Raw genomic sequence first — 22,662 nt, 5'->3', positions numbered from 1 at the left:
TTTGTTAACATGGTGTATCACATTGATTAATTTGGGGATATTGAAAAATCCTTGAGTCCCTAGGATAAGTCCCTCTTCTTCATGGTGTTTGAGTCTTTTAATGTATTGTTGGATTCAGTTTGCTAGCATTTTGTCCAGAATTTTTCATCTGTGTTCATCAGTGATATTGGCCTGTAATTTTCTTTTTTGGGTATCATTATCTGGTTTTGGTATCAGGGTGATGGTGACCTCATAGCATGAGTTCAGAAGTGTTCCTTCTTCTGCAACTTTTTGGAATACTTTCAGAAGCATAGGTCTTAACTCTTCTCTAAATAGTTGGTAGAATTCTCTTGTGAAGCCATCTGGTCCTGGACTTTTATTTTTTAATTACTGATTCAATTTCAGTACTGGTAATGGGTCTGTTCACACTTTCCATTTCTTCCTGGTTCAGTCTTGGGAGATTGTACCTTTCTAAGAATTTGTCTGTTTCTTCTAGGCTTTCCATTTTATTGATGTATAGGTGCTCATAGTAATCTCTTACTCTTCTTTGTATTTCTGTGGTGTTGGTTCTAACTTCTCCTTTTTCATTTCTGATTTTATTGATTTGGGCCATCTCCTTTTTCTTCTTGATGAATTTGTCTAAAAGTTTATCAATTTTTAAAATCTTTTCAAAGAACCAGGTTTTAAGTTAATTGATCTTCCTATTTTTTAAAGTTTCTATTTCATTTATTTCTGCTCCAATCTTTATGACTTCTTTCCTCTTACTAACTTTGGGTTTTGTTTGTTCTTTTTTCTCTAGTTGTTTTAGGTATGAGGTTAGGTTGTTTATTTGAGATTTTTCTTGTTTCTTGAGGTAAGCTTGTATTGATTGCTCTACACTTCCCTCGTAGAAGTGCTTTTGCTGCATCCCATAGGTTTTGGAATGCTGTGTTTTCATTTTCATTTGTCTCTAGGTATTTTTGGTTTCATCAGTGAGCCATTGGTTTTTTAGTAGCATATTGTGTAGCCTCCACTTACTTGTGTCTTTTTGCAGTTTTTTTGCTGTTTAGTGGGGACTGGTCATGAGGCAGCTGGTTGCAGAACCCTAATTGCCTACCTACTGGCAACCAGACCCTAGGGTTAGTGCTAGATTACGGCAGACAGAGTGGTTCCTGGCATCTGGCTGCAGATCGCAGGGTCTCAGAGCTCATTTTAGATTATTGATGGGTGGGTGGGCTGATCCTTGACACAGTTGGGTATGGGGCTCGAAGGTTGCATTGGCCTACTAGTGGGTGGGGCCAGAGCGCAGCTGGTCCCAGGGTACAGGTTCCATAGGCTACAGGATTATAGTTTTCTTGCTTCTGGTGTCAGTCCCCTGGTGGATGAGACTGGTCTGGAGGCTTGTGCAGGCTTCCAGGCAGGAGAGACTGATGCCTGCCCACTGATGGGCAGAGCTGTGTCCCTGCCCAGTTAGTTGTTTGGCCTGAGGTGTCCCAGCACCGAAGCCTCCAGGCCATGGGGTGGGGCAGCCACCAGGAGTTTTTCTGTGGTTGAACGTTCCCAAATATTTCTGCCACCAGTATCTGTGTCTCCCCCAGCCTCTCCAGGAGACTCTCTAAGACCAGCAGGTAGATCTGGCCCAGCCTCCTATCAAATATTACTTTTACCCTGGGTCCTAGTGCACATGGGATTTTGTGTGTGCCTTTTAAGAGTGAAGTCTGTTTCCCCCAGTCCTGTGAGGCTCCCAAAATTGAGCCCTCCTGGCCTTCAAAGCTAAACGCTCCAGGGGCTCATCTTCCCAGTGCCAGATCCCCAAGGTGGGGAGCCTAACATAGGGCTAAGAACTCTCACTCCTGTGGGAGAACCTCTGACATATAATTCTCCAGTTTGTGAGTTGCCCACCTGGGTGGTATGGGATTTGATTATATTGTGAGTGCACCCCCTCCTACCCATCTCGTTGTGTTTCCTTCTTCATAGTTGGTTGTTGTGCTTAGTTGTAGAAGATCTTTTCTGGTAGGTTCCTGTCTTTTGTTTTTCTTTGTCGATGATTATTCTGCAGATAGTTGTGATTTTGGTGTGCTCGTGTCAGGAAGTGAACTCAAGTATTTCTACTCTCCCCTGCTCTCGCCCTATTTCAGTCTTTTTAACAGCTGCATAATAGTTCATGGTAGGGCTGTATCACAACTGGGGAAGGAATATCCCTAATTCCTAATTTAAGTCTTTCCCAGGTTTTTGCTCCTATAAGCCATGATAAGATAAATATCCTGGTACATGTATCCATACGTATTGGAGCTTTTATTTCTGTTAGATAAATTTTTCCAGGTAGGATGTCTGGACAATTGGTTGTATTGTCTATTAAAAAAGAAAGAACTTGGAGGGAAAAAGTGAGCTTTTTGTAAATTCATGCATATTTACGTTTGCTCTCATTCTCTGAGATGACCATTCTTGTAGGACCAAAAATAAAAATTTGAAGTTGGCTTCTTCTAGGTTCCTTTTTGGTCCATTCTGGATGAAATTTTAGTTCAGACGATGGAGGGCACATACATTTTGAGTGTGAAAAGAAAAGTAGTAGAAGGAGTTAGAGAAGAGGTGATCAGGGCCAAAGGAGAAGAGAATTTGAAGAAAGAGAGGTGCTTGGCAGGGTTAAGTGCTGCAGAGGCAGAGAAGAGGTGTTTCTTCTATTGCTGGCAGGGAGGGCTGTGCAGGGAATTCTTCTGTATCCCTCCTGAGCACAAAGTGAGATGGTGGTTCTATACCTTTGATGTGAGGCATGGCCTTGTGACTTGTTCCAGGGAGTGAAATGAATACAGAGGTAACATGTATCGCTAGGAGGTAGAAGATTAACAGCTGGCGCTGTTTTCCATGTCTCATTTTCCCTATTGGAGTGACTGGTGACATCCCAGATACACAGGTTCCCGAAATTCACCAGAGTCCCTGCGTGGGGATGATACATGGTAGAGCCCCTCTTACACCCCAGCCAGCGTGGGGTGGATGTGTGCTGCACAAGTGAAATGTAAACCTTACTGTTTTAAGCCATTAAAGGTTGAGGGTTGTTTGTTTCTTTAGCGTAACTTAGCCGACCCAGACCGATACCCTCATCTAGAGAAGAGGTTCAGTTGAGAAATCCTAAAGTCTGATCTCAAGGGGTTAAAAAGTAATTAGATTATAGGTCAGTAGATCAGGGGTTATAGGTCAGGGGTTAAACAGTGGGGTACGCAATGAGGAAGTGTCAGTAGCAAGCGTTGAACTTCCTCCAAGGTCGCTTAGGGGCTGTCAGAACCCAGTTCTGCCAGTTAGTTAAATAATGCCCTTTAGGGAAATCTAGGAATAGTTCTAGAACACTTTTAAAATAAACCTAGAAACATTAACTGCATAAATAATGACAAAACCAAGACATACACAGTAGACATCTTTATATAGAGAGTAAGATTCCAGCAGCTTTTATGCATCTCAGTGCATACTGAAGATACAAGAATATCCCACAATAAATTCCTCTGTATTTAGTTCTAGGAAAATTTTTGTTTCTCCAAAATATATTTCCTTTCATTGGTTAATGAGAATTATGTCAACATCCCTACAAAACTCTAGTTTCTTGTTCTTTTCTTGTCTTGACTGCCAGGGATTTAAAAGGTTATCCTTTCCCTGGATGGTTTAGTACAACTCACTGCCCTAAGGGTCTAGCTTGTGGACAGAGCATGAGGTCTGGGGTCGGGTCAGAAGATCTGGAGGGTGGCAGAAAGGCAGCAAAGGCTGTTACGGATTGTGGCCAAGACAACTTGGGATATTCTATAACTGGAAAAGACCCACCAGAAATGTTATGGGAACAACAGAATCGAGGAAGGGAGTGTGTATGTGTGTGTGTGTGTGTGTGTGTGCGTGTGTGTGTGTGTGTGTCTATTTTACAGAGGCTGGCCCTTAAACCAGTAGTCATACAACTAGTCAGATCCAGCAACATCTTGAGAATCATTCAGCTATACTTGGACAGTCTGAAGGGAGAAAACAATGCTGATAAGGGACTGGTTCCCAGCAGATAAGACCAAGACTGTTTACTTCACACGATCAGGATTTTGAAAACTGCAAGTCATATACTTTTAGGGGATTGTGAAATTGATTTAGAGCATCTTGACTCAAGTTTTGAAAAATAAAACAAAATGGAATAGAAAAACATCAGCATGCATCCCCTGTAGTACAAGTAAGTTTTGTTTGTTTGTTTTTTTAATGAAACTTCTGTTACGGACTCTTTTTATGTGTGTGCCCTGGGTTGTGATCAAGAATGTATTTCGTTCTGGGTCAAAACAATTTGAAAAACACTGGTCTAAAAATATCAGGAACTTAAATCTATTCTGTGAGGACTGGAGCAGACCAGCAACATCAAGAGACCAAAAGTAGGTGATAGCAAAAGGGTGGAAACTGGACATTAGGAAGGTAACACTTGTGATTGAGCCCCTGACTTCTGAGTGGTCAGGACCTCCCCAAGCATGCAGATAGGAGGGGCCCGCTTCAAAGAGCGTGCAGCTTTGGCCTGGCTGAACCTAGTAGGCTGGAGTCAATAAATGTTTAAATTGGTATACCCTGTCCGTAGCAATTTGTGTTAAATCTCTCTCCTTGATCTTGGATCAATTTCCTCCTGCATAATAAGCCTGAGGGATAACCCGAGAGAGAAACTGAAGGTCAGAGGAAAGGCGTGGTGTGGAACAGAAGGGCCTGAGCTGAGATTCCAGAGCAGGTGAGGGGCCCGGGCTTCAGAACGAAGACCTTGGAGGCCTCAAAGACGTGCTTTTAGGTGGATCTGCTGCTCAGCATGAGGGCAAACCTGAGAGGTTCAAGTTCCCACAAAGGATCAAATATCCTTCCCTTTGTTCCAAGGCTTTTTGGCGTTATTTTATTTTAGGTTGATAATACCTTTGCGTCTCTCATTAAAAGCCACTTCAAATTCTTTTCCTAAACCAGGAGTAGGCTGACAATAAATAAGTAAATGGAGATTGGTAAGACTGTAGCTCATTTTATTTTATGTCTTAGCCCTTGTTTATACTACCCTTTTGAGAGTTTATAGGCTGTAGCTCTTTTCCTATCAAAGAACTTTTAGAGAGCATCCAACCTGCCCAAAGTGATGACTCTGCTTGGGATCCACAGACACTTTAAACTGTCGCAGAGTCTCTTAAATCATTTCCTTCTATCTTTTAAATTTTACTTGCAGGCACAATTTTCTAAACTCTGAAGACTGTTCCGACCATGGAACCAGAATTATCACTGAATTGAGATTCTTTTCCCCTCTTTATTTTCAATACTCTGGCTTTGCCTGGTGTGCTTCAAAGTTCTTAGAGTCATCCAGACTAAATTTGTCATTCCGGGTGTGTGTCCAGTGTCACCATGGTGAAATTGGTGCTATCAGAGAATTCTGTGTAGGTTATTGACTGTGATAGAAGGCAAAACATGTGCTTGTTGGAACATTTATCTTTCTTTGTCTTCAGGAAGATTATAAGAATGAAAAGATCTTCATTAGGATTGTATTATTTAACCAATAAATAGAAACACATTTAAGGCAAGATCTAGCCTAGAACAAGATTTGCTTTTAAAAAAACATGAATGTAAATCTTTACTCAAAAAATTAACCTTTGTCACAATGTTAGTTGCCTTTGGTCAGTACTTAAGTACTCTCTTACTTTTATTTATTTCACTGTTTATTTATTTGGTACTTGCAGGGGAAACTGCCCTGTAAAGATTTACCCTTTGGCCCATTGCTGCCTCTAACAATCACTTCAGAAGCCGGTTTGCATCACAATCATTTGACCTTGTGTGTTCTTAACTCTGTTAACTGTAAAACTCAGATTTTTCTCACTATACCACATTGCTAAATTTTTCTAAGGGACTGAGATTTTCAATTGCCTTATGAAATTTAAAAACTGCAGGAGAGATCAAAATAAATTTTAAAACCCAAACAGATTTTTTTCATAATCTTCAGTACTGCTTTTCCATTTTTATAAAGATTCAAGTATATATTTTGATAAAAGACATCAAATACCTAAGGGAAAAAAACCTATACTCTCCATCTATCTGTGTCCCTACCTGCTCCCCGCAAAGAGCCAACAAAATTTTTATTAAAGGGAGTTTGGTTTGTATTTGGAGCCAGCAGAAGTGAACTTTAAAGATAACATGGTTTACGCGTGTGCTGGGATTTCTAATCACCCCTTCTTCAGCTGGCTTGAAAAATTAAACGTGCCATGTCCTGTGTACAACCAGATGTGCACAGCTCCTCATTGCTTTGAACAGTTCCAGATCCTTAGTAATTTGAGTTTATCTCAAAAATTACTGAACTGCACGGCAAGAAATTAAACTAAAAATTACGTTCATCCATCACCTTTTATGAGCCATGAAAAACTACACGGGGAATAAATCTTTGCAAGCAAGACAGTTTCTGTTGTCAGTGGTTCTTCTCACTTCAAATACATTAATATTCAAAACCATAACCTGCCTCATGCTCAGCTTTGTGTGAGAAGGGGAACAAATCAATCCCTTCCTTCTGTTTACCGTGTTGATTAACGCTGTTCTTGTCTGTGCCTGGGGTGTGGGAAGTGCTGATGCTTTTCCCTTGATTCAAGGGTTAGGCGCTCAGGAAACCCCCAAAAGAGGGAGGAGACAGCACTTATTATGACTGGTCATGCCCAACCCTCCCAACAATTCCAGGACTTTGTTAGCCCTGCTTTCTAGAGGAGGAAGATAAAAGCTCAGAAAGCCTAGGAACCTTGGGCAAGCCGACCCAGCTGGTTAGTGTGAGCTAGGTCTGAATCAAGCTCAGTGGAACTCCAAGCACTTCTTGGATTCCCTCCATGAGGCTGCTCAAAAAAGCCATCAAAACACACTCAAAAATGTTGCTTCAAGCAACTGGAGCCATTCGAGTGTCTACAGAATGGAGGATGGAGGAGTCTGCCTCTCACCAGTTTACAGACAGCTCCTTCACTCTGCCTACAGTTTGCCCAGAAGTCATAGCAGGCTCTTCACTCTCTGTGTGATCGTCTGAGCTGTGTGTGGGAAGGTACCACGAGTGGCTAGTGCCCTGTGCCCCTCCTCCAGTCCCCAGGAGGGGAACTTCCACCTCAGCACATACTGAAGTACTTCATTCCTTCCTGCATGGCATTGTTGATCCCTAGGGGACTGGCTGGTCCTCCCTCCCCCACCTCCAAAGGCTTATAGAAGTCTGAATAAATGTATTTCAAGAGAAACTCATTCTCTCTACCCTTTGCAGAAAGTCAAGTTGCAACCTCCTTGGTTGTGACCTATTATGGGGTGGTCTTGCTAGCTCTTTCTGGCTCTCTGCTTAAACCCTGAGCACTGGTTGTTACTTATGGCAAGAAACCAGGGAGCTATTCCTCTCTCAAGCTGTCCTGAGTTCAAGGCTGTTTAAGCAGCTGCCTCAGTGGGTACCTGTGTTTCATGGCAGAGAAAACTCTCAAGATTTTCCTATAGTCAAGATGCCTTCTTTGTAAGCAACCAAAACGATTTTTTTGGCCCATTTCAGAGAGGCTAGGATGCCTGGTCACTCACTGCCCCCACAGCCCAGCAGGTCCCCACTGTGTGATACCCTGTGACAGCTTTTGTAGAGAGGGTAGTATTGTAAATGACATTCTTATCTCTATCCACAGCCCAGCATCCCCATTTATCCACTTTGTGGCCTCCCTAACATCCTCTAGGCCCTCAGCCCCCTGTATGTCCATTGTACCCACCTTGCCAGTCAGCTTCCCTGTCTCTGCCATCAGCAGCTAAGCCTTGCTGGCGGAAAATCACACTACCAAGCCAAATGGTGCTACATTTCAGATAGTCACACTTCAAGTTTAGCAGAACTCTCAGTACAGCTTAGCAACAGTCATCCTGGGTGATCCTGCATCACATTCACCTCCTCAAGGACTGACCTGAAGTCCTTCCACTGTCCCAGGGATCAGCCATCACTCCTTTTCCCTCTCCCGACTCCAGTTCTTGCAGCAGGCTTCTAAGTTAATGATTCTGAGCTCCTCGAAGGTGGGGATTATGCTTTGTTTGCATTTGTGGCAATAATGTGTTGAATAAATGCCTGAAATGAGCAAAACAGACTCAAACTGTTTAAGGTACATCCCCAGAAATTTGGTCCTCTCCCCCATGAATCCTAACCAAGGAGCAGGGTGTAGGGGAGACTGATTTCAGCTGAGCCCTAGACCATTTTCTAAGCCCTGTGATCAGCCCTTACACATATATTATCTCAGGTAATCCTCGTGCAAGTCTGTGAGGTCGATACTATTATTTCCATTTTGCACGTACAAAAAAGAAAGTGGTCCAGAATCATCTAACTCTGCAGCTCATGCATTTGCCATGCTTTTGTTAACTTCCCACTTGCCCTTCCATCTTTATCTCTTCAAACTCTGTAACAATCAAGGGAGTTTGTGAACATTTGGTGTTGGTGGAAGTGCCTTAGGAAGAGGCAGCATTTGGGTTTGACTCTGCAGATAGCAAGTGGGAGAGGTCCCCCCAGACTTTAAAACTCTCTGATGATACTTGGCAAAGGAGGCAGGAGGGGGTGGGGACTGTGTGTTAGTGTGAATACATTTGATTTTGATTGCAAGTGATAGATACCCAGCTTAAAATAAAGAGAAAAAAAAAAAAAGGAAATTTTTGTATCAAGTACTTAGGAAATCCGAGGCACGTTTGTGGGATGTTTGGAAACAGCTTTAACGGTGTCGTCAGCATGTTGTCCTGCTCCTCTCTTTGCTCCCCTGGGTGTTGGCTCATCATTAGGCAGGGTGTCTCTGAATGGTGGCCACCTGTACATCTCTAGGCTACACTGTCCTCCTGACACTCACCACCTTGCACCCCCTCATCCCAACCCCAATCTCCCATTTCTGCCTGAGCTCCTTCAGAGCAAAGTCTACACCTTTAGCTACATTCCCAGGGCCTGGCCCAGTGATTGCTCACTGAATAGATGAATGAATACAACCTACTGTTCCTCTTTTAGTCCAGATTGGCCAAGTTCACTGCTGAGGAGGGAAACAGAGGCAATCAGAACAGATCTGGGAAGAATTTTCCCTGCATATCTTTCCCCTGTGTTTTGAATTCTAGCACAGTTGGCTTTTGTTCTCCAGTGATTTTTGAGCGAACTTTTCCTTCCTTAACCTCCAATCAAGAGTTGGGCGAGGGAGGGGAAAATGGGCAGGGATTGCTAATGGGTGCAGGGCTTCTTTCAGAGGAGAGGAAAACGCTCTAACATTAGATTGTGGTGATGATTGCACAACTCTGGAGATGTACTAGAGAGCAGTGAATTGTACACTTTAAATGGGTGTGTTGTATGGTATGTGAATTATGTCTCCATAAAGAAAAAAATCTAGAGGGAAAAAAATCCAGAAAAGGGTAATATTACAACATGGAATATACAGAAAGCCCACTGTATATTGCCACTCCCTGTATTTACGCTAACTATGGTTACTGAGTTACTAATGACAGAGCATCTGTATAGTTACCATATACTGTCACAAGACCCCCCACCCGCACCACCCAGGTGTACCACGCTGGTACAAACCAAAGGGGTCTATGACAACTTTCTCCAGTCCATTGGAAAGATGAGAAGGAAGCTGTTTTCCATATACTCCCAGGCAACATGAATTAAGCTGTCACTCCTGCCACTGCTTTTCCTAAGAGATTCAGAAAGGTGAGATTCAGAGGTGAGGCTGGGAATGGCACCAGAATGTACTGCAGGCATTTCTGGAGAAGCCTCAGGACCACTCCCAAGAGAAGAGGCCAGGAGAACAGAGATGTCCACCTTACGTCTGGCCCCTTAAAGACGGCTGCTGCATCATGGACCACACTCTAGCTGGCAAGTCAAGTCTACTTGTTCTAAGTAACCATCCCAGACCACAGCCAAATATTCAAACCTGGGGTTCTCACATTCACTTTCCAGACCTTGGTGCCACAGCTTTGGGCTCCTTCTTGTCTCTTTAGTTTAGACAAACCATTTGGACTCCCCTTCGGCTCATAAGGACTCAGCTTTCCACTCAGAATTTGGATGCATTCTTTCTTTGGATTTTGGTGTCCCAAAACCTCCTGTAGGAGTTGGGTAACCAACTCATCCTAGTTTACCCAATTTTAAAATGGAAAGTCTTGATTACCAGAAAACCCTCTGTCCTGGACAAACCAGGGTGGTTGGTCTCCAGGTAGGAGAAAACCCAGATGGCCAGGCTCATGCCTTCAACCCCACCTGCAGCTGGGGAAACCCACATAATCCACTGATGCAGCATTGCACCTATAAGATGAGAGACAACAATAGCATATGTCACACAGGGTGGTTTTGAGAATTCAGTGAGACAGAACATGCCAGGTACTTACTGCCATGTAGGAAGTTGTCAGTAAGTATTTATTATTGGTGTTGTTGTTGTTATTATTACTAATATTATTACTTAGACACATATCCTAGAAGAGGTAGATTAGTGCAACCCTGTAGAAGAGTTTAGGAATGGTGCTGAAGAATCAATGAAAACTAACATTCTACTAGATGAAATGAACAAGACCAGAACTTGGGAGCCATGGAGATGCCTACTCTCTATACCAATACCAAACTAACATTATTTGATGTGAATTAAACACTGTTTACATACCTTTTGGAGAGAATGCCTGTACCATATATAAGGTCTTCGCAGGGGTGCTCGAGTGAAGGGGCTGATGCCAACTCGACACTATTACATGAAGTAAGCTACCTAAAGACATGAGTACACTACTTACATTTTGCCTTTGGCAACCAACATCTCTTGAACACAAACTGATTGAGAATCTCTGAGAGTGAATCCCAGAAACCCACACCATTAACGCATTCCCCAGATGATTCTTACACACACTGAAGTTGGAGCATCCCACCCTAGACCCTGGCTCCTGGTGGATGGAAACTGTTCCTTGGTCATTTCTGTGGCCCCACCCCCACCCCAGAGCAGGACCTGTGTCGAATAGCTGCACCCTGAATGTATGCTTATCAATCCATCCTTTTGTTTCTGATGCTAAGGTTTTGGTTTGCCTTCAGAGTATTTCTCTGGCATGAGACACCAACACGTGTTCCACTCACTGAGACATTTATTTAAACTAGTTTTTCACCCCAGTGGTAATGATTAGGACTGAGAACGCTTTGAAAATTAACAAATTTCACAAGGAAAGAAACAAATTAAGTTTGTGCAGGCAAGAGGCTTCGATTAGATGGAAACAGCACTTTAAAAACAATTGCCCAGACTGCCAAGAAAGGTACACTTGCTCCTCTCAAATTAATGCCATTTGGTTATCCACGGCCAGACAAATGCCCCTCCCAAGGAACGCCAGGCACCAAGATGAGAAGTAATCTAATTCTCCACGACACTTCCATCTCCGTTTGAATATGGAAAATCTCAATGAAATGGATTCTGCAAGAACAGATTTTCATTATTGAAAAGCTGTGTCAGAATAAATTAGCATGAAGAAGAAGCAGGAAAACTCTAGATTGGATTATTCAGAACAATTTGATTATCCACCTATTGGCAAAGTTGTTTCATATGCATTTAGTAGGCGTTAGAGACACAAAGTCTTGTTCTTTCTGCCAGTGAAAAAGTTGGATTATCAATTCTGCCTGGGTAGTTAATTTGAACACTTTGCCTGCTGTTTCCATGTCATTTGGTTATTTTGCATTTGGGGGTCAATCATGATCATTGCAGAGCAGGGGATGGAAGAGAGATCTAATATTACAAAACTGCAAGATTCAGCTCAGCCTCAGAGCCATCACACCTGAGCCTACGCCTAGCCTGAATCTACCTGGAGATTCCTGTCAAAGGAGAGGGAAGAGCAAAATGGATACAGATTGGAATATTTGGGGGTTGTGGGCAAGACTTACTCCTTTTGTGGGTGAGCCAGGGGGATGGTCTCAAAGACCTGAACTGCTGAGGTCTCGAGGAGACACTGAGGGATGATGGAGATGGGTTACAAGCTAATGTCAGGGTGTTGGGGCTCACAGACAAGCCAAGGCAGCGTGGGGAAGTCTCCCCTCCGTTCCCCCGCCTCCCCACTGACTTCTCGGCCATCCTCAGACTGCCCGTGGCTGATGCAGATTGAGTCATCACCTATTTCTCAAACGCTTACTATAGTCCAAGCTCAGCATTAGTCTCCTTTACAGTTACTATTATTCACATGAAATCAGGTATTAGAAAATAGACACGTAAAATGGGAAAAGCAGCCAAGCATTTGCTTTATGACTTTTGGTCTTTGTGCTGAAATTCCTGGCTCCAGGGCAGGGACTGTGTCTATTTTATCTAGCCACTGTCTCCGTGCTTGACCCTTGGCAGGCATATAATAAATGGGCAACGAGTGGGTAAACTCATGAGTGGTAACCCTGTGGCATTGGTCTCACTGTTCCCATTTTATAGATGAGGAAACTGAAATTCAGGGTTTAAATGAGGTGCCTGTGGATCTCACAGCTAAGGTGTGGACCGCAGAGCCTCGGCCAGCACTGTCTTTTGGCTGAGTACCTTGATGGTGGGTTGAGGGCCAAGCCCTCATACCCTCTTCTGTACTGCATGTCTGCTGACACCATTCCCCTCTGTCAGGGGCACTGCTCAGGGACACACCTGGTTTCCTCGATTCCTTCTCTGAGGAAACTCAGTTTATCCCCATCCCTTCCTGACACATGGTTTTTCTCAAATGTCCATTAGAGCTGGGTCTCCTCGTGCCTCAGTAACCCTTCTCTCCCGATGTGCCTTCTGGCCTGAAGGCTTTGCTGGGCCCTGGTTTAACATGGCTCACTGTGTATTACTGCTGCGGGCCACTCTCGCTGGCGCTCTCCCCTGCGGCTGCTCTCCTGGAGGGTCTGCACGTTCCCCTGGGGCCCCTTCCCTGGCCTCTGAGGGAAGATAGCTCCAAGAGTCTCTGCCACGGATTCCCCGTCGGCCCAAGACCATACCCAAAGGTTCCATCTGAGCTCCCAGGTAGTTCTGGTTTCCTTTGTTAGGAGAAAGGAGAGAGGGCTCAAGGCTTGGAGCTTCTCCTCAGGAGGTTTGGAGCTGAGCAGGCAGATGACTGACAGCTCTAAACGGCGACACAGGAACTCATCCTGCCTCCTCCTGGAGCCTGGGCTGCGAGACTAGGATTCTGTTACACCTCCGAACAAATGCAGGCTGTTGTCACCCATGGGCAGAGGCCAATGTGTGAGGAATTACGAAGTGAAGTTTATTCAGCCCCCATTAAATCTCATTTGACGAATTCCATCCGACTCCTCCACAGGAGAAAGCTCGTTAAATTTTTTCACACTAAGCCAGCCTAGGTGGCAGTGCTGGGCTGCGCTGGTGGGGCTCCGGCTCTCCGGCCGTCAGAGCAGAGTTCTGTGGCTTCTTAGAAATGGTCAAAGGATTTATGTGGGATAGCTGAATACCAGAAAGACAAGGTTATTTCTAGGCGGGTATCAGAAAGTAAAATGACAGCCATGAAATTGGAAAAATAATCTTTGAAGAGATCTATTAGCGCAACTCAGGGGCTCACAAATCAAAAGAAAAGGTTCTTTTTCATTGTCTTGCCGTCTTTAAAGAAGGCCAGTTGTCTCCAGTTAGGGATACCTAGTAAGCATTATGGGCTTTGTAACTGCGTGTGATTAAAGCAATTTTAAAAAGAGCATCACAGGTAAAGCCTCCTGGGTTGTCTTTGAGCTACTGAATGAATGAATGTCTTTGAGCCTGAGGACTGGTCCACTATTCACTCAACCCCTGGCCAGGAACTGGGAATCATTCAAATATCCTGATGTTAGGATGTCTGCTCCTCCAGTTACCTTTTCCCCTCCTAGATACTTAGTAAGTCCAATATAAGGGGCACAGAACCAAATTCTCAGTCTTTGCTCCTGGCTTGGAGTCAGCCTCAAATGCATTCCCACTGCCATCTTGTTTTTTCACCCTTGTAAGCAGGGATGTCCTGCAAGGCCCCCCTTGGCACCCCCAATGAGGACCAGGGCAGCTTTTCTTCCAAGCAGCCAGCTCCTGACCCTTTTCCTCAGGCCTTGCTGGACCTCATCAGCTCTCCAGAGCCAAAGGGACTTCCCATGCAAAAAGCACCCCCAAGACTCAAACCTGGCTGCTGGCAGTGCATTGGAAAGGGGGAGGAGAATGGAGAGTGAAAAGAGAGGGAAATACCATTACCACATCCTCACCTTGCATCTGAGGCTTGTCTAGGACAGATCTCCGGGGGTCACAGAGGAAGAGTATTGCCCAGGGGGCTAGGGAGGGGCCGGAGTGGGAGAGGATGGACCACCTGCTCTCCCTCCCTCCCTCCATTCCTCCCTCTTTTGCTCCCTTCTTCCCTTCCTCCCTCCCTTCCTTCCTTTTTCCTTTCCTTCCTTCTGCTTACTTTGAGAAGTCTAATTAGGTGAGAGTAAAATAAATGAAAGCACCAACGCTCCTACCCCACTTCAGAAACAAATCTTGCTTTGATTAGTCATTCCGTTCCTGTCGATTTACTATTGGCCAAAGGACACGTTAATTATGAAGAAAGGAAATAGAAAAACTGTCTTTTCTGCCACGTTTCCTTTTGGAACCAGTGAGGCCCCACGCAGAACTCTGGGAGAGTCAAACAAGAACAGAGTGGAGTTGCCTGCCTTTCATCCTCAATGCAGATTGAAAGGACAAGAGAATGAAAAGTGCATCTATTAGAGGGAAGCTGTACACCCGTCTGCTCTACTTTTTTTTTTTTTAATGCTCAAACAGGAGATCTGGGGTTCTCTCAGCAGATTCCCCAGAGACCTTCCAGCCCAGGTACTTGAATACAGAGAGCATCTGCAGGACTGAGCCAGCAAGACTGAGTCTGAGGGCAAAGCTTTGGGTGGTTGGAAGGCAAGACTGGCCCGGGTGGAATCTGGCAGGGCCAAGGCTTGCCAGGCCAATGTCAGAAATACACTATCCCAGCAAAGAATGAAAGTCAGGGAAATGAAAGGGGGTGGGTGGAGTTGGGCCTTGGTCAGCCTATAGAGCAAGATCAGACAGTGAAATGCCTATGAAGGTCCAGCTGGGAAGTGAAATGAGGGCTGAGGGTACGGTGTTAAGACAGGGAGTGTTGGGGACTGCATCAAACTAGAGCTACGTGCCTCTGCTTGAAGGATACAGACTCTCCTCAGGGCCAGTGGATTGTGACTGTGAAAGGATGCTGGCTTAGTATCACCAGACATGCCCTTTTTTTTTTTCAGGTTTTTTTTTGGGGGGGGTAATTAGGTTTTGTTATTTTTTTAATGGAGGTACTGGGGATTGAACCCAGGATGCGCTTCTACCCCTGAGCTATACCCTCCCCCCATGATCTGCCCATTTTTAAAGAAAAGCACGGAATCTTGATTTTTCTTTAAAAATTCCCAGGCTTGAAATACTGGGCAAGTCAACAAAATACAAGTGGGTTTGGGTGACCTGACACAAGTGACCTTGTATAAAATTTAAATGTCAAGGCAAAATGAAAGAGGCAGGCACAAAGCTGAAGGTGGCCCAGTGGGGCTCCGGGAAGAGGTGAGGGTGGAGAGGAAAAGCGCTAGCTTTAGGGGAGGCGGGCAGAGCACTGCCACCACGTCTTTCAACACAACCTTTTTATACTGCCTCAGGGCTTCACGTCACCAGCCCCCTTTCTGCCCCTGAAGGACCAAGGAGCTCCCCTGGTGCCAGAGTGAAAGCAAGACCCTCACAACAGGTTAAAAACCCCTATGGGATCCAGACCCCAGACTCTCTTGTACCATCTGTTCCTGCTTGTCCCCCCCCTCCCCTGCTCCAAACACATGGCTTCTTTGTGGTTCCTCCAATGAACCAGGCACACTCTTCCTTTGAGTTCTCTGCACTGGCTGTTCCTTATGCTTGCAATACTCTTCCCCCAGATACCCACGTGGCTGATTCCTTACCTCCTTCAGGTCTCTGCTCAGTGTCATCTTTTGACCTCTTTTATTGAAGATCTCAATCTGCAATTGCACTGGGTTGGCTTTCCCAATCCAAATGTTCTTTTCCCAAATCACTTATTTCTTTCAAAATACTGTGTGGTTTCCTTATTTGTTGTCTGTCTCATGTAACTAGAAGGAAAGCCCCTCCAAAGTGAGGGTTCTGTTTTGTTCATTGATATTATTGCTGGACCAATGCTTTTCACATACGGGGTGCTCAAAAAATACTTACTAAAAGAAACTTTGAGCTCCTGTTTCTTCCTTCTGTCCTGTGGCTCTAGAGCTGTGATTTTTGAGGAGCTTCTCTTTCTCTTCTATAGTTCATTCCTCCTCTGTCTTTCCCAGAATTTAGTCCAAGTCAGCAAATGTTAATTGAGCTTCCATGCTGTGCCAAGTCTCAGACTGAGATGTGGGGGCACCGGGACCAGGGAGAAACAGTCTCACCCCATGAGGAGCTTATAAACTAAGAGGATGTGCATAACCATCATGCTCACAATGGGCATTGTTACAGGGGTGTGTGTAGGTGCTACGGGAAAACAGAGGAGGGCTACACGGGCTGGGCCTTAAAAGATGTGCAGTTTCCCAGGAGCAAAGTATGCTTTGGACACCTAGGGGGTGAGGGGAAAGAGAACAGAAGTACATCAACAGGAATAATGCTGTGAACTTAATTTTATGGGATATTTAAAATTACTTACAGGCTTATGCCTTTGTGGAAATACGTCCATTGATATTTTGATGCTTTCCATGACTTGGTAGTGAAAGTTTGCAAATTAACTATTTCAAAGACTGCCCTTTGCTCTTCCTCTTCTTCTGACTTGAGAAATTTCCCTGCAGTGTAGACTTCTGACCCCAGGCTGGTAAGAGACCTAAGACCCCAGGCTTGAACTGGAACTGCTAGGCAATGTATAGTTCCACTTAGAAATAGAAGTTTTATTGAAACAGGGAAACAGTGATGTGAACCAAGCACTAGTTCTATATGTTATTTGTGTTGTGTCAGCTTTCTTAATACAAAATAAACTCTGAGATTCACCACTCTCAGTACCTCTTCCTTTTGCCATAATTATCAGGCATTCTGATTTTGCTGCAGCAAAACCCTGAAGGTCTTTCTTTTTCTTTTTCTTCTGAAATTGATTTAATTATTCAACAGGCACTCAGACCTATTCAATGGAATGTGTGAGTTTGCCTTTCTACAGTTTCCCGGGTTGTTTTTCCTACATGACAGGGATGAAAAATTAAACTATCATGTCGAGTTGGGATGCTTCTGGAAGTAGGAGGAACCCTTTGATTTTTTAATCTCTCAGACTCCCTGTATAAAAGGAAGTGATTATCCCCTCGACTCCTGAAGCAGAGTGAGGCATGTTCCCTCACAGGAGGTATTTCAGATGTTCTAAATGTGCTTTAAACCAGTGTAAGAATAGTTCTTCTCAGGAACAAGTTGAGCTCCTAAATTGGTTCCTTTAAAAAAGCTTCTCATTACAAATTCAAACTTATGCTGAGTATAGCCTTTTAACCAAAAAACCTTAAATACAGATTTGGAAAGAAATTCATTCTTTTTTTCAGCCATAATAAGCAAATATTTGCTGAGTGCCTCATTATACAGGCATTCTACCAGGTGCTAGAGATACAGAATGAAAAAGATAAAACGATCCAGCCCTTTCTGAAAAAGATATTCAGTTCCTAAGTCAGGTAGCCACAGATTCACATACAATGTATATTTCCATATACATTATATGTATTTAAAATTTATATATATTAAAGTATAATTATATATTGCCTTATAAGTACCAAGAAAATCATGTCTACATAGATGAATGTACAAGCCTTAAAAACAAAGTCCAATTAAAAAAAAATTGAAACAGCAAACTCGTACATACAGAGAATTTCTGAGGCAACATCTGAAGCAACCATGTTTTTGTTTCATTGTGGGTAAATATGAAGAATTTGCAAGCAAGACACAGAAAGTAAATGTAAACAAAAAAGAGCTTCTAAGTAACAGAGAGAAGCTCATCCTATTCATGATTAATGCAGAAATGATTGTTTTTCCTCCTCAGTCCAATACTGAAGCCAACAGCTACAGTACTGTGGGGGTGGGACAGGCATCTACAGTAGAAGTCTTTATGCAGCTGTCACATAGTATATACGGATGAGTGAAATAGCCAAGAGGTACCTCAAAAGCGAGAATTAAACTGCAGTTGGTGGCAACTTTATTCTTTAAAGACTGAGATTTGCACAATTACAGAGAGAGGGAAGTAGACTGGTTTTGGTACCAGGGTGGTAATGGTCTTGGTGTCATGTGAATGGGTGTAGATCAGCAAGGGAGCAGTGAGAGCAGTGAATATGACAGAAGGTGGAAATGACAAAGACTGAGGATCTGGATCTAAATCAGAAAACATTAGATTTTCTAGATCTTAAGACATCTTCAGTTATAACGTATCATTTTTTTTTTCAAATTTTATGAATTTATTCTAAAACACCAATCAAGTAGATGGAAGGATTTTTTAAAAGACATTGGGCCCCCTGGGTATTTTTAGTAGATTGAGTATTGAGAGATTTACAGGGATAAAATTCTTTACAAGATTAAGGATGAAGGAAACGAAACCAAATCTTTCATTTCCAGATACTCACTTTCATTAATTCTTTCACCAAAAGCACATCACTGAAGAAAAACCAGAAGTGGCTTTTCAGTTATTATTAATGTGGTTCAAGAGCCAGGGAACCCTTGAGATGGAAACAAAACAACACAGTATTTAAGTTTTCTTCGTAGGACTACCTTATACTGGCAAGACAGGAGATTTCTGGCTTCAAAAGGAATATTGCTAAGGGAACTTTTTGAAAAAAAAGAAAAAATCACTACACTTTGGCTAAAAACAACAACTAAAATCTCTCCTGTAAAACCCCTACTTCCTTTTGAATCTCCGAAGGCTACAACATTTCATCTGAGACGCTTGGCAGTCGTGGCTTCAGGGGCTGGGCTTCTTGACAGCCTGAACCCTTGAGTCAGGAGGAAGGCCGCTGATGTCAAGCTGACTGCCGTCAGAGTCGTCTCGTGCAGGAAGTACCGCGCAGAGCGTGGGGGGCCCGCAGACGTGCGATGGGAAAGGTGGAAATGTTACAGGTAAGAAGTAAAACCCGACAAGACAGATTTAAGAGTCAGGATGACTTCCAAGCACTTTTCTACAATAATATCCAAGGCCATCTAAAAAAGCAACCCTGTACTAGCGTGCCTGATGTATCTTACAGTTTGATAAGAGGAGGAAGCAGTTTGGCTGTGCTGTGGGGACACCCTGCTCGGGATGCCCTGCTCGCACCTCGGGGCCCGCAGCCCCATCTGCTGTCTACAAACAGAGCGAGGAGGGCTGCGGAGGGCTTCCTCTGCTCATAACTCTGTGGCCCCAAGTAAATGAATCTGTGCCCATCCTAGGACTAAAACAGTTCCTAACAGCATGTTTGTTTCCTGTATCCTGATTGTCATGCCCAAAAGGTTCTCCTTAACACACGTGAGGCTCAATGCCAGGAGACTGCAAGACTAGAGATCAGTTTTTAAGAGAAGCTTGCTCATTCAGGAAAAAAAAATAAGGGTTTGGTTTAAACTGCAGACCAGAGGGAAGCTGGCGTATTTCTCTGGTCTGTATTGTTGGAAATGCTGTCATCAGGCCGACGGCCCCTTGTCAGCATGCTGACTTCTACGCTGCCTCAAAGTGTCTTCTGCCACCTCTGCATCGGCTGAAGGGCGCTGCTCTGAGGCGGCGTCCAGAGCCTCGCCCGGCCCAACCTCCGGCCCGACGTCCTCCCGGGCCTCTCTCGGGGCCACGTCCTGAGCGGCACCCCTCTCCTCGTCTGCACCAGCGGCCGGGCCGTCCTCCTTTTCCTCCTCTGCTTCGTCATCACCCAGCTCTTCTTTCTCTTATTCCTCATCTACAAGGCGGTCCTTGTTTTCTTCTTCATTTGAATCCTCTTTTTCCTCCTCTGCATCCTGCAACTGCAGCCGCATGAGCCTCCTCTGACCTCAGATTCTGCTCAGAATGTCCAGATAAATGTCGTGGAAGTGGCATAGAGAAGCATTCTGATATTACCACCAAGACCAGACCCATGAGAAGGCCAAAAATCAAGGTGGCTACAACTAAAAAGACGTAAGAACTCCAAGCAGGTACTCCAAGGGTCACTGTGAAATAGTTGTGAAGATGCCGTATCTTGCCAGAGATACTAAAAAGACCAGCCATTCGAGACATCGTTAGAGAAGCCAGGGATTTCCAGCCAGGCAGAGGCTCAACTGATTGCCGTTTCTTCTCTAAGATACAATTCTGCAGGTCTTCCTAGACTCCTGGGCCACGGTAACAGTGGAGTACCCCATCCTTCACATGAAAAAATCCTGGGAGGGTGGTGACAAAGAAGCGGCCACTCAAACCTGGTTCTTGAATGACATCTACCTTCCCCACACTGATCTAAAGTATTTCACCATTCTTTGCAAATATCTCCCATTCTGAATCAGTCTGCTGACAAGATGGACACCACGGGGTGTAAAATTTCAGCATCCACTCGCCCTCCATCACCAGCGTCCAGTGGGAGGCGGTCTTAGGCAGCACGAGGCTCCATTCCTCAGGCAGCGCGGCCTGCTCCGGGCGGGCGTCCTCCTCGGCCGCCGCCACTGCCGCCGCGACCCAGGCGTCCAGGAGCGCCGTCAGCAGCGGGCCGCGGCGCCCGCCCGCCGTGTCAGGGCGCGGAGCGAGGCTCCTCTGCAGGGAAAAGGATGCGGCCGCTCGGACCCGTAACATACCATTAATTTAGAACCAGCTCAGAAAAAACAAACACTCTTTTAAAGAATACAATTTTTAAAATTTCGACTCATCTTTATCTGGATAATTACACAGTGCTCTCTTTTCTTCTGAAATACAATCAAATCTTGAGTCTAAGATCTTTCCAAACAATGAATTTAAATTTTTTTCTGAATTTTGGCCAATAGCAGCGATGCTTACCATCACATGATATATGATATATTGATTTTTCACAAAGAATGCTTTTGACTTATATGGATGGCATCTTTATTATCTTTAGGATTGGTGACATAATTTTGAGTCATATAAAAGAAAACCTTGCCTGCAGTTCCTATTTGGCTACTGTAGACTTCCCACACCCCCATCACTGAATTACTAGAAACTAGATCAATATTGTTGAGTAGAGAGACTTAAACCATGTGTACCAAAGACTTTTTCCTGGTACCCAAGATGTACGGCTTAAATAAGTACCCTCATGGCTGAGCAGGAACCTAAAAACCCTTTTTTGGGTGTGTATGCGGAATGCCACTGAGATGTTTACTATATGCATTTCTCTTTATTCAAGGCAAAGTGTGATCTTGAAACCTAATTTCTGTGAGCCACCTTACTGTGCTCTTCCTTATAGAGCAGAAGGGAACTACTGTGCAACTGCTGTGTGCCAAGCATTGGGCTGACACCTTCTAACCACCAATTTCATTCATTTTTCATAATGGCCCTGGAAGGTATTCTTATACTCTTTTTGAAGTTGGAGAAATGCAGAGTCAAGAAGTTACATAATTTATTTAAAGTGATATAGACAGTAAAAGTTCAAACACGGATTTGACTGATCCTAAAGTCTGTGAAATGAAGTAAGTCTTCAATTGTGGTTGTCTTCCTCTGCAATCAAATGAAGAATGGGTCCTGGGAACTCTTCAAATTAGAACCACGTCATTGACACCCATTTTGTACTCTGCTGCCCAGTCTACCCTAATCCGTCTCAATCGGTTCACTCCACCTGGTGTCCTGACACAGAAACCGTCTGACCCAGTGCCTCTTCCCTACACCTTTCTTTGACCTCAGGGGTGGATTTCCATCCTTTAAGGCCCTTGAAGTCTCTACTGATTGCACCCTTCCCCCAATCACTTATTATATCTTTCTTCTTTGTAACTACATACATTTTTGATCCTCTCTTAGGCACTCATATTCTATCTTGCATGGTATTTTGTCTTATTTTCTTTCCGTAGTTTATTGGGAGACCTTAAGACCAGCATTCTATGAGTCCAGTGCCCATGGTTTTGTAGGCTTTTCAAAGACGGCTTGTCAGAAGTACCAGCAGCATGACTAATCTTTCTTCCCAGACACAGCACCATTCAAGTCACAGGCAGCTAACTAGCTTCCTAGTCCACCCACACTTCCTTGCAGAGCTGCTATGGCTTGTTAATTAAAGTACTTCCAGCTACCACCACCCTGGTCAATATTCAGAAGAACTATGAGCCACTCAAAAGAATTTTTAGGAAATCCGTCCATGTAACAAACAATATGAGATATTTTCTACATATACATTGTATTTATAGTTATAAATATAGTTGTAACTATATTTTGTAACACCAAATTGGTGCTTAATCCTGCATCTCTGAGCATCTTGGTTCTAGAGAAGTTCCTTTAAGATTTGTTATAAAGCTGGTTTGGTGGTGCTGAATTCTTTTAGCTTTTGCTTGACTGTAAGGCTTTTGATTTCTCCATTAAATCTGAATGAGAGCCTTGCTGGATAGAGTATTCCTGGTTGTAGGTTTTTCCCTTTCATCACTTTAAATATATTGTGCCGCTCCTTTCTGGCCTGCAGAGTTTCTGCTGAAAAATCAGCTGATAGCTTTATGGGAGTTCCCTTGTGTGTTGTTTGTTCCTTATCCCTTGCTGCTTTTAATATTCTCTCTTTAATTTTTGTCACTTTGATTACAGTGTGTCTTGGTGTGTTCCTCTTTGGGTTAATCCCATATGGAAGTCTCTGTGCTTCCTGGAGTTGCATGACTATTTCCTTTCCCA

General features: G+C 44.0%; 1 long non-coding RNA gene and 1 pseudogene across 1 annotated transcript in view; one reads left to right on the top strand and one right to left on the bottom strand.

Annotated features, from left to right (window-relative positions):
• Window positions 1-22,662, top strand: part of LOC141578857 (uncharacterized) — a 42,234-nt gene that overhangs the window by 5,380 nt on the left and 14,192 nt on the right. Inside the window, exon 2 of the long non-coding RNA XR_012509676.1 lies at window positions 18,790-18,983. This is a non-coding gene — a long non-coding RNA (uncharacterized LOC141578857). The remainder of the gene's footprint in view (window positions 1-18,789; window positions 18,984-22,662) is intronic.
• Window positions 19,518-20,640, bottom strand: LOC105076797 (thioredoxin-related transmembrane protein 4 pseudogene; annotated as a pseudogene).

Source organism: Camelus bactrianus, chromosome 10 (assembly GCF_048773025.1).
Source record: "Camelus bactrianus isolate YW-2024 breed Bactrian camel chromosome 10, ASM4877302v1, whole genome shotgun sequence".
In the NCBI taxonomy this organism is placed as follows: Eukaryota; Metazoa; Chordata; class Mammalia; order Artiodactyla; family Camelidae; genus Camelus; species Camelus bactrianus.
The sequence above is the reverse complement of the archived record's forward strand: the minus strand, read 5'-3'. Positions and strand labels throughout refer to the sequence as shown.